The 11,681-nt window shown below is 43.2% G+C and overlaps 1 protein-coding gene across 1 annotated transcript in view; it reads left to right on the top strand.

Annotated features, from left to right (window-relative positions):
• Nucleotides 1–11,681, top strand: part of PDIA3 (protein disulfide isomerase family A member 3) — a 24,762-nt gene that overhangs the window by 6,309 nt on the left and 6,772 nt on the right. Inside the window, exons 3-4 of the mRNA XM_021713148.1 lie at nucleotides 7,285–7,392; nucleotides 8,793–8,922. The gene's annotated coding sequence lies outside the window, so the exon portion shown is untranslated. The remainder of the gene's footprint in view (nucleotides 1–7,284; nucleotides 7,393–8,792; nucleotides 8,923–11,681) is intronic.

The following is an 11,681-nucleotide window of genomic DNA, read 5'->3' as shown; positions in this document are numbered from 1 at the left end:
ATGTGAGGTACAGGCTGGGCACAGTGGCTCAAGTCTGTAATCCCAGCACTTTTGGGGGGCCGATGCCAGAGGACTGCCTGAGCCCAAGGGTTCAAGACCTGCCTGGGCAACATAGTGAGACCTCATTTCTACAATAAATCAAAAAATTAGACGGGCGTGGTGGTGCACACCTGTAGATCCGGCTATTTGGAAGGCTGAGGCGGAAGGATCATCTGAGCCCAGCAGGTCAAGGCTGTGGTGGCCCATGAGCATGCCACTGTACTCCAGCCTGAGCGGCAGAGTGAGACTCCCATGCAAAAAGTAAAAAGAAAATGTTTAACTACAGCTATGGTTCCATTATGTTTCCCTTCACAGAGGAAGCCACAACTCAACTGGCCTCCTTTGACTGTTGCAGCCACACCAAAGAAAGACGGGTCCCATGTGGAGGGCATACCTTGAGAAATTATGCCCAAGGATGACACCAGCAGAGCTCCCAGCAAAAGCAGGGCTTCCTAGAATGTCCAGAGCCTTAGGGATAACCCTCTAGCTGCAACTTCCATTTACATCCCCAGGACAGAAACTGAGAGACAGGACTGATGGTGTCTGTTAAAATGTTTCTGGGCTGGGCACGGTGGCTCATGCCTACAATCCTCGCGTTTTGGGAAGCCAAGGCAGAGGACTGCTTGAGCCCAGGAGTTTGAGACCAACCTGGGCAACAGAGACCTCATCTCTACAAAAAATAAAAATTAGCCAGGCATGATGGTACACACCTGTAGTCCCAGCTACTTGGGAGAATGAGGCAGAAGGATCACTGAGCCCAGGAGGTTGAGGCTGCGGTGAGCCCTGATTGTGGCATTGTATTCCACCTGGACAACACTCTGACTCGATAAATAAAATATGTTTCTGGGGCCAGGCACGGTGGCTCATGCCTGCGATCCCAGGGCTTTGGGAAGCTGAGGTGGAAGGATGGCTTGTGCCCAGGAGTTTAAGATTGTCTGGGGCAACATAGTGAGACCTTGAGTCTAAAAAAAAAAAAGTCAGCTGAGCTTGATGGCATGAGCCTGTAGTCCTGGATACTACTTGGGAGACTAAGGTGGGAGGATTGCTTGAGCCCAAGAGGTCAAAGGCTACAGTGAGCTATGATCATGCCACTGCACTTCAGCCTGGACAACAGAATGAGCCACTGTCTTTTTATTTTTATTTTTTTGAGTTGGAGTCTCACGCCGTAGCCCAGGCTGGAATACAGTGGCATGTTCATGGCCACCGCAGCCTCGACCTCCTTGGGCTCTGATGATCCTTCTGCCTCAGCCTTCCAAGTGGCTGGAACTACAGGCGTGCACTACCACGCCCGGCTAATTTTTGATTATTGTAGAGATGATGTCTCACCAAGTTGTCCAAGCGGGTCTTGAACCCGTGAGCTCAGGCAGTGCACTCGCCTCGGCCTCCCAAAGTGCTGGGATTACAGGCTGAGCCACTGAGCCCGGCCAAGCCACTGTCTTTAAAAAAATTTAAAAGCCGGGCTTGGTTGGCTCAGCCTGTAATCCTGCGCTTTGGGAGGCCGAGGTGAGTAGATAGCCTGAGCCTGCGGGTTCAAGACCTGCCTGGGCAACTTGGCAAGACCTCATCTCTACAATAAAAAAAAAAAAAAAAAAGAGATCTTGGCCAGAGCTTTCTAGACAGAGGAAATGCATGTGCAAAAAGATCCTAATGTGTAATTGAGCTTGGTGTATTCAAGGGATTAAAAGGCCATGTAGTTAGAATATGATTTGCGAGAATGAGAGGCAAGGTTTGCGAGATAAATGGGAGCTGGATCCTATAGGACCCATAATTGATAAGGAAAAAAGTTTGGTTGTTTTTTTGGGTTTTTTTTGAGTAGGAGTCTCACTGTGTTGCCCAGGCTGAAGTGCAACAGCATGCTCACAGCCATCACAACCTCCACTTGCTGGGCTCAGGTGATCCTTCTGCTTCAGTCTTCCAAAGGCGCATACCACCATGCCCAGCTAATTTTTTTTTTAAATTTATTGTAGAGACAAGGTCTCACCAAGTTGCCCATGTGGTCGCTACCCTGGATCAGGCAATCCTCTCCAAGTGCTGGGATTACAGGCAAGAGCCACTGCACCTGGTGAAAAAATATTCTTATAGGATCAAAGATAATTTTATCTTGAGTCTACAAAATAATCAGGCATTTTTTTTTACCTTTTTTTCTTTTTAAATGACAGGATCTCATTCTGAGATTGTTATTCATATACAAAGCTCTGTATAACGTGACCCCTGCCTAATTCTGATGCCATCTCAAGACTGACCTTCAGGCTTTTGCCCTGGTTGTATTCACAGTCTGAAATGATCTTCCCTCATATTTTCATGGCTTGCTCCTTTTATTTTATTTATTTATTTTTTATTTTATTTTTATTTTTTGAGTTGGAGTCTCACTCCATCACCCAGGCTAGAGTGCAGTGGCACACTCATGGCCACTCCAGTGTGGACCTGCTGGGCTCAGGCGATCCTTCTGCCCCAGCCTTCCCAGTACCTGGAACTATAAGTGCATGCCACCACACCTGACTAATTTTTTTTTTTAGTTGGAATCTCACTCTGTTGCCCAGGTTGGAGGGCAGTAACATGCTCCCGACCATTGCAGCCTTGATCTGCTGGACTCAGATGATCTTTCTACCTCAGCCTTCCAAGTAGTTGGAACTACAGGACTGCGCCATCATGCCTGGCTAGTTTTTTTATTTTTATTGTATAGATGAGGTTTTGCCAAGTTGCCCAGGCTGTTCTCGAACCCGTGGGTTCAGGCAATCCTTTCACTTCGGCCTCCCAAAGTGCTAGGATTACACAGGCTTGAGCCACTGTGCCCAGCCAGCTTGTTCCTTTTTTGTCATCCAGGTCATGGCTTAAAATTTTACCTCAGAGAGGTCTTCCCAGGCCACAAGATGGCTGCCATCCAGTCATTTTGTTATTACATCATTTTTTAAATTCTCTGCATAGCACTGGTAACTGTTTGATTTTTTAAAATTCTTTATTTGGAGATTTACTATATTGTAAGCTCCAAGTGAACAGAGATCTTATTTTGTTTATTTACCACTCTTTTTTTTTTTCTTTTAGTTGGAGTCTCACTCTGTCACCCAGACTGGAGTGCAGTGGCTGCTCCCGGCCACCGCAGCCTAGACCTGTTGGGCTCCGGCAATCCTTCTGCCTCAGCCTTCCAAATAGCTGGAACTACAGGCGCGCGCTACCATACCCAGCTAATTTTTTGATTTTTATTGTAGAGATGAGGTCTTGCCAAGTTGTCCAGGTGGGTCTTGAACCCGCGGGCTCAGACAATCCACTCACCTCGGCCTCCCAGAGCACGGGATTACAGGCTGAGCCACTGAGCCCGGCCTATTTACCACTCTTATCTATCACCAGCACCTAGACTTTACACGTAAAGTATGGTTACTCAGTAACTCTTAATTGAATCTGTGAATAAATATTGTGGCCAAATTGAGGCCATTTAGCCAATACTCAAAATTTGATATTTCTAATGAGCACAGAAAGAAAAATCAGTTTTTTTTCTGAGCTTAAAATTGTCAGTGAAGAATTCAGATTGTGTGATTTGGAGTAGAGTTAGTAGTTATTGATTATCTCTGAATTTGGACAGATCTTAATTGTAGATGGATTCAGCCAGACTGCTACTAGGCAAATATTCTCACTTGGGCTCTAACATAAATTTCTTAAGTGGAAAATTTCTCAACTTCTAACCAGGAGGTCAGATGTTTGACTATTTAGTTAGAAAGTCTTTAGCCAAGAGAGATTATTTTGCTGATGTACACCTCTAAGAACTATGCTCTTTGCCTTCCTACTTAAATTGATTACTGAGCACTCCCATATACCTTCCAGAGAATCATAGATACTCAGGAAGTATAGTAACACTTTACATCATAGTCCTGTGTCTTTATAATTTATATTGTGGTACAGTAATAGCAATCATCTTGAAGACTGAATGATTCATACCTGATTTCAACTAATTTATTGATAAAACTCCTATGGGAGGAGTTGATGACATGTAAAAAAAAAATCAGTGAGTGAAGAGAGAAGGGAAAATTTTACCTTAGAAATAGGCTCAATCGGCTGGAATCGGTGGCTCAGCCTATAATCCCGCGCTTTGGGAGACCAAGGTGAGTGAATTGCCTGAGCCCACAGGTTCGAGACCCGCCTGGGCAACTTGGCAAAACCTCATCTCTACAATAAATAAAAAAAATTGCCAGGCATGGTGGCACATGCCTGTAGTTCCAGCTACTTGGAAGGCTGAGGCAGAAGGATCACCAGAGCCCAGCAGGTTGAGGCTGTGGTGACCGGGAGTGTGCCACTGCCCTCCAGCCTAGATGACAGAGTGAGACTCCAACTCAAAAAAATAAAGAAAGAGAGAAATAGGCTCAATCATGTTGAAAGAATTAAACAGTACTTCGTCTTAGCCAGGTAGCAAATCATTAGAGTTCATGGAAAAGAAACAGGTGGAAGAGGTAAAATATGGAAGAGTAGCACTGCCTCTGGCCTGTGAACATTTTGAACCTAGGAATGAATGGTTTCAGTAGACTCTAGGAAAATGTGGCATAACTGTCTGCCAACTAGGCTTAAGTGATAAGGTTTTTGTGTGTGTAGTTATTATTATTAAACTTTTTAAGGACATGGTGGCTCACTCCTGTAATCCCAGCACTTTGGGAGGCAGAGGCAAGAGGATTGCCTGAGGTCAGGGGTTCGAGACCAGCTTGAGCAACTTGGTGAAACCTCATCTCACAATAAATCTAAAAATTAGCCAACCATGGTGGTACACATCTGTGGTTCCAGCTACCTGGAAGGCTGAAGCGGAAAGATTGCCTGAACCCAGCAGTTAGAGACTACAGTGGCTGTGAGTATGCTACTACACTCCAGCTTGGGCAACAGTGAGACTCTGGCTCAAAAAAAAACAAACAAACAACTTTTTTGCCTAACTAGTCCATTGCACCTCAGTAGGAAACTACAATTTTGGCTGACTCCTATACGTGGCATGATTTGACATAATACAAGCTACCTAAGGAAATGTATTTTCTTTTTGTTTGTTTGTTTTTGTTTTTGTTTTTTGTTTTTTAGTCGGAGTCTCACTCTGTCGCCCAGACTGGAGTGCAGTGGCCGCTCCCGACCACCGCAGCCTTGACTGCTGGACTCCGGCGATCCTTCCGCCTCAGCCTTCTAAGTAGCTGGAACTACAGGCGCATGCTACTACGCCCAGCTAATTTTTGATTTATTGTAGAGATGAGGTCGCACCAAGTTGCCCAGGCGGGTCTCCAACCACTCACCTCAGCCTCCCAAAGTGCTGGAATTACAGGCTGAGCCACCGAGCCCGGCCTGCATTTTCTTTAAACGTGTAAGACTCTTCTGGGCACAGTGGCTCATGCCTATAATCCCAGCACTTTGGAAGGCCAAGGTGAGAGGATTGCCTGAGCCCATGGGTTTGAGACCAGCCTGGGCAACTTGGCGAGTCCTCATCTCTACAATAAATAAAAAAATTAACTGGGCATGGTGGCACATGCCTGTTGTCTCAGCTACTTGGAAGGCTGAGCCCAGCAGGTCAAGCTATGATGATGGCCATGAGCGTGCCGCTGCACTCCAGCCTGGGCAACAGAGTGAGGCTCTGACTCAAAAAAATGTAAGGCTAGGTCAGACATGGTTGCTCATGTCTATAATCCCAGCACTTTGGGAGGATGAGACTGGAGGATTGCTTGTACCCAGAAGTGTGAGACCAGGTTGGGGAATGTGGCAAGACTCTGTCTCAGTTTTTTTAAAAGTAATGCTAAAGGTGGTCTTTGTACTCCTTGAGGATAGGAATTAAGCCGGGCTCGGTGGCTCAGCCTGTAATCCCGTACCTTGGGAGGCTGAGGTGAGTGGATTGCCTGAGCCTGCGGGATCGAGACTCACCTGGGCAACTTGGCAAGACCTTATCTCCACAATAAGTCAAAAATTAGCCGGGCGTGGTAGCACACGCCTGTAGTTCCAGCTACTAGGAAGGCTGAGGCGGAAGGATCGCCGGAGCCCAGCAGGAAGAGGCTGCGGTGGCCGGGAGCGGCCACTGCACTCCAGTCTGAGCGAGGGAGCAAGACTCCAATAAAAAAAAAATAATAATAAATAAAGGGAATTTGTCTATTCATTGAATTTATTTGTATGATGGATGTTTATTGAACTTTTTATGTAGTTGCCACAATTCTTAGAGCTAGGTGTATATCAGTGAGCAAAATAAACAAAAATTTCTACCCATTTAGATTTTGCTTGGTAGTAGAGAGAGATAAATAATAGATCATTTCTTTGAAGGGCATTTTAGCAATTATCAATGCATGTACTCTTTGGCCTAGTGGATTCACCTATGGGAATTTACCCTACAGATATACGTTATCATATGCAAATTGATATTAATACAAAGTTGCTCATCATAGAATCATTTGTAACATAAAGACTGGAAACAAGTCGGCTCGGTGGCTCGCCTGTAATTCCGAGCCTTGGGAGTCTGAGGTGAGTGGATTGCCTGAGCCCACGGGTTCAAGACCCGCTTGGGCAACTTGGCGAGACCTCATCTCTACAATAAATCAAAAATCAGCCAGGCATGGTAGCGCGCGCCTGTAGTTCCAGCTACTTGAAAGGCTGAGGCAGAAGGATCGCTGGAGACCAGCAGGTCAAGGCTGCGGTGGCCGGGAACGGTCACTGCACTCCAGTCTGGGTGGCAGAGTGAGACTCCAACTCAAAAAAAAAAAATCAGCCAGGCATGGTAGCGTGTGTCTGTAATTCTGGCTACTCAGAAGGCTGAGGCGGAAGGATCGCCGGAGCCCAACAGGTCGAGACTGCGGTGGCCAGGAGCGGCCACTGCACTCCAGTCTGGGCGACAGAGTGAGACTCCAACTCAAAAAAAAAAAAGATTGGAAGCAAATGTTCGTCAGTTGTGGGTGGTACATTTGTACAATGAAACACTATATAACTAATAAAAGGCTGAAGTAGCTCTTTTATGTATATTGATATGTTATCTAACATACGTTAAATGACAAAAACAAAATACAAAACAGCATGTGTGTATGCTGCTATTTTTAGGTTAAAAGAAAAAATATGTATGTAATTGCCAGTTTTTATATAAAATGTCTGGAAGGATATATAGAAAACTGAAATCTAGGTGACTGGGACAAGCGTGTGAAGAAAACTTCATCATATACCCTTTTGTACCTTTTAAATTTTGGATCATGTGAATAATTACCTTCTCAAAAATTATAAATATATTGGGATGCTGTAACTTTCATCTTGATTTTTAAGATGGAATTGTCAGCCACCTGAAGAAGCAGGCGGGACCAGCTTCAGTGCCTCTCAGGACTGAGGAAGAATTTAATAAGTTCATTAGTGATAAAGATGCCTCTGTAGTGGGTAAGTAGCAAAGCTGAAATTATGTCACAAAATATCAACTTGGTTACAAAAACTCTCCGTGTCTGGGAAAACCACAATAAAAACAGCTTACCAAACCTTCATGCAATTGAACAGACAACTGACAGAATTAGGTCAGCGTTATTATAAGTGTGGGGATAATTGGTGTTTTAGTTATTAAACTCTGCTATTGAACTCGTATCATAAGGTAGTTATGATGGAAAATAAGGATCCGGGTGAGAGGATACGAATAAATAATAAAGCTGTCTGCGATATTCAGAATTAATTGGGGAATTAAAAATTCCCCAGATTATTAGGATTTGTCTTACATTTTTTGTAGCAATCTTTGCTTTCTTGGTGTTGCAGTAGCTCGTTTTATTTTTAAAATAACATGAGCCAATTAAGTGCTTTCTGCATCTTACATGTTTGTTTTGGTTGTTAAATGTGATATATGATAAAAATTTGACTAGATAAATTTAAACATATAAGCTGTGTTTGTGCATCTCTTAATCTCCTAATTACTGTAATAAAACTGACTTTCTGGCAGCAAAATGGGTCATCATTTAAATTTGACTAAAAGCCACTTATCTCAATTTTACTGATTCTGTATACTTTACAAGGAGTTAGTCTAGCCAGCATTTATTGAATGTTTATGTTTCAGTCACTTTTCTAGACTCATAGGTCTAAAGACAAGTATGACATATAGAAAGAAAAAGGGTGAAGTTATTTACAGTTTATTTTGAAATATTGTCTTAATTTAATCCTTCTGATAGCTAAGTTTACTCTAAGAAGTTAAGCAGTTTGCCCTAATGTATTATTCAATTGTGAAAAAGTAGAACTAAGACTTCATCACTAACAATTTTCTGTCTTGGCACTATCAAAACATAAAGGGTAGAGGAAAAATTCTTATCCTAAATATTGTGTCAAATATCCAGCATAGTCATTGCAAAGCAAACCTGGTGCTCCTACCAGGTCTCACTTTGCTTATCTATAATAGAATTTTTAAATATTTTTCAATATTTTAAATTAAAACATTTTTAATAGCTTTTTAAAATATAAGAATTTTTGAGGATTGCTTGAGCTCACGGTTTCGAGACCAGCCTGGGCAACATGGTGAGACCTCATCTCTACAATAAATAAAAAAAATTAGCCAGGCATGGTAGTACATGCCTGTAGTTCCAGCTACTTGAATGGCTGAGATAGAGGAATCGCCTGAGCCCAGCATGTCAAGGCTGTGGTGGATACGAGTGTGCCACTGCACTCCAGCCTGGGCAACAGAGTGAGACTCCAACTCAAAAAAAAAACAAAAAAAACCTAAAAACAAAAAAGTATAAGAATTTTTAAGTTTTGATTATCTGTCAGTTCTTATTGCTTCTTCCTTGTGTTTGACATTTTCTATATAGGTTTCTTCAAGGATTTATTCAGTGAAGCTCACTCGGAGTTCCTAAAAGCAGCCAGCAACTTGAGGGATAACTACCGATTTGCACACACCAATACGGAGTCTCTGGTGAACGAGTATGATGATAATGGAGAGTAAGTGACTGAGCTGAATGCCCTTGTACAATCTCTGGACCAGGTGCTATTATTGTGTTTACTGGTGATTTTTATGCCTATTTTTCCCATAAGGCATTTAACAATGTGCTAGAAACTACCGCTGCATTTGAGAGACATCTAGTAGGAGAGACAGTGTATAAGTTATTATATGTAACGATGTACATGTGAGTGTTATACATGTTTTGATAGAAATATATGCAGGGTGGCCGGGCACAGTGGCTCATGACTGTAACCAATCCCAGCACTTTGGGAGGATAAGGCAAGAGGATTGCCTGAGCCTAGGCAACATGGTGAGACCTCGTCTCTATGAAAAAAGATTAAAAAATTAGCTGGGTGTGGTGACAGAGCTTAGGAGTTTGAGACCAGCCTGAGCAATACAGTGAGACTTCGTCTCTACAATAAATCAAAAAATTAGCCAGGCATGGTGGCGTGTGCCTGTAGTTCCAGCTACTTGGAAGGCTGAGGCAGAAGGATTGCCTGAGCCCAGCAAGTCGAGGCTACAGTGGCCATGAGCATGCCACCACACTCTAACCTGTTTGACAGAGTGAGACTCCAACTCAGAAATAAGAAGAAAAACATACAGGGTGTGTTGGAAATACAAAGGAGGGAGTGCTCTTTTTTCTTCTTTGGGGTGGAGATAGTATCAGAAAAAACTTCACAGAGGATGTGACTCTTGAAAGATGAGTTTTTTCCAGGAAGGTTATGGCAGTTGTGATAAAAATTCTCCTAGATAGAGCAGCAGGAGTTGGAACCCATAATACTGCCGGACTATTATTTGTGATCAAGTGTTAGTGAAAGGTAAGGTTAGAGAGGTAAGCAGAGACCAAATTATAAACCTTATATGCCATGCTAAAGTTTAGATTTTATGTTTTTGCCTTTGAGAGCCATTGAAAGATTTAGAGCAGGGTGGTGGTTTTTTTGTTTCGTTTGGTTTTGGTTTTGGTTTTTTTGAGTTGGATTCTCTCACTCTGTCACCCAGACTGGACTGCAGTGGCACGCTCCCGGCCACCGCAGCCTCGACCTGCTGGGCTCCCGTGATCCTTCTGCCTTGGCCTTCTAAGTAGCTGGAATTACAGGCATGTGCTACCACGCCCGGCTAATTTTTTGATTTATCGTAGAAATGAGGTCTCACCAAGTTGCCCAGGCGGGTCTCGAACCCACGGGCTCAGGCAATTCACTCACCTCGGCCTCCCAAAGTGCTGGGATTACAGGCTGAGCCACTGAGCCCAGCCAAGAGTGGTGGTTTGAAAGGGAGATGTGGCAAGGTGGTCAGAAGAATCTAAACTGAGGGTGTTGTCTGAGTCTAAACTAAGACAGCCTTAGTGGCAGTGGAGAGGAAGGGATGAATATAAAAAATGTAAGCAGTAGGATTTGATTACTAACTGTGTGTGGAAAGAGGAAGATCTAGAGTAAGTCCAGATTTTTAACAACTTGGATGACTGGACCAATGGCAGTCTCATCAAGTTGAGAAACAGACAAAGAGAAACAAACCTGGGAGGAATGGTGAGATCTATTTTGGACATAGTGAATTTGAGATGTTCATGAATTATCCATTTTGTGAAGACCCAGTAGACAGTTGGATAAATGGGACTAGAATTAAGGAAAAGTTATCCTCTAGAGGTAAAAATTTATAGGTCAGTCACATGTAAGTGATTATTCAAACCATGGGAATAGATGCAATCATTCAGGATGGGCATATAAGATAAAAAGAAAAATATGTCAAGAACTAGTGTTATGTTGAACAAAATAACTCTGTGAGGCTGTTATTATTCCCCTACACATTACTTTAATGTGAAGAAGTTAAGTAATTTGCCTAGCTTCTCACAGCTAAATGAGTAGCAGAACTAGGATTTGAACTTAGAAAGTCTAGCTGCAGTTAGTAGGCTTGATCACCAAGCTCTACTACCTCTTAGATTGAGAGACACCAGGTGTTTAAATGGCTGTAGAACCACCTGTGGCTCATTAGCAAGCATACCACATAGTTATTTGCCTGTTAACTTTTGATTCGCTAATTGTGGCTGCTTCTCACACTAGCCATCTAAACTGGTCTTCCCAGCTCTAAGCAGAAGTCTTACTGAGAAGTCCTCTCAACAGGTGAGAGTCAAAGAAGTACCAGCAGGAGAGAATGTTGTAAATGTAACTTATTGAGATAGAGAACCCTAGAACAAAGGAATTTCCAATAAAATTAAGCTTAAGCTAAATATTATCTCTAATTGTTTGCACACAACATTTTATAACTAGAATGAATCTTAAAAGTGTTTTCTATAATGAAGTACTTTTCTAATTGTGACAGAGGTGAGTTTTCAAAGAAAGTGGTAGGGCAAGGTACGTTCCTTTAAGAACAAGTTCTTGGGCCAGGCTCAGTGGCTCAGCCTGTAATCTCAACACTCTGGGAGGCCGAGGCGAGTGGATCGCCTGAGTCTGCGGGTTCAAGACCCACCCAGGCAACTTGGCGAGACCTTGTCTATACCATAAATCAAAAATTAGCTGGGTGTGGTAGCATGTGCCTGTAACTTTGGAAGACTGAGGCGGAAGGATCGCTAGAGCCCAGCAGGTCGAGGCTGTGGTGGCCGGGAGCATGCCACTGCACTCCAGTCTGGGCGACAGAGTAAGACTCCAAATCAAAAAACAAAAACAAAACAAAACAAAAGAGCAAGTTCTTTATTTTTTTGTACACATTGGGGGCTTGGGGTAAATTGAGTTCTGTTTGTTCCTGCCTTTTTTTTTTTTTTTTTTTG

This window comes from Carlito syrichta, unplaced genomic scaffold (genome assembly GCF_000164805.1).
Source record: "Carlito syrichta isolate Samal-C Ts95f unplaced genomic scaffold, Tarsius_syrichta-2.0.1 Scaffold304305, whole genome shotgun sequence".
Lineage (NCBI taxonomy): Eukaryota > Metazoa > Chordata > Mammalia > Primates > Tarsiidae > Carlito > Carlito syrichta.
The sequence above is the reverse complement of the archived record's forward strand: the minus strand, read 5'-3'. Positions and strand labels throughout refer to the sequence as shown.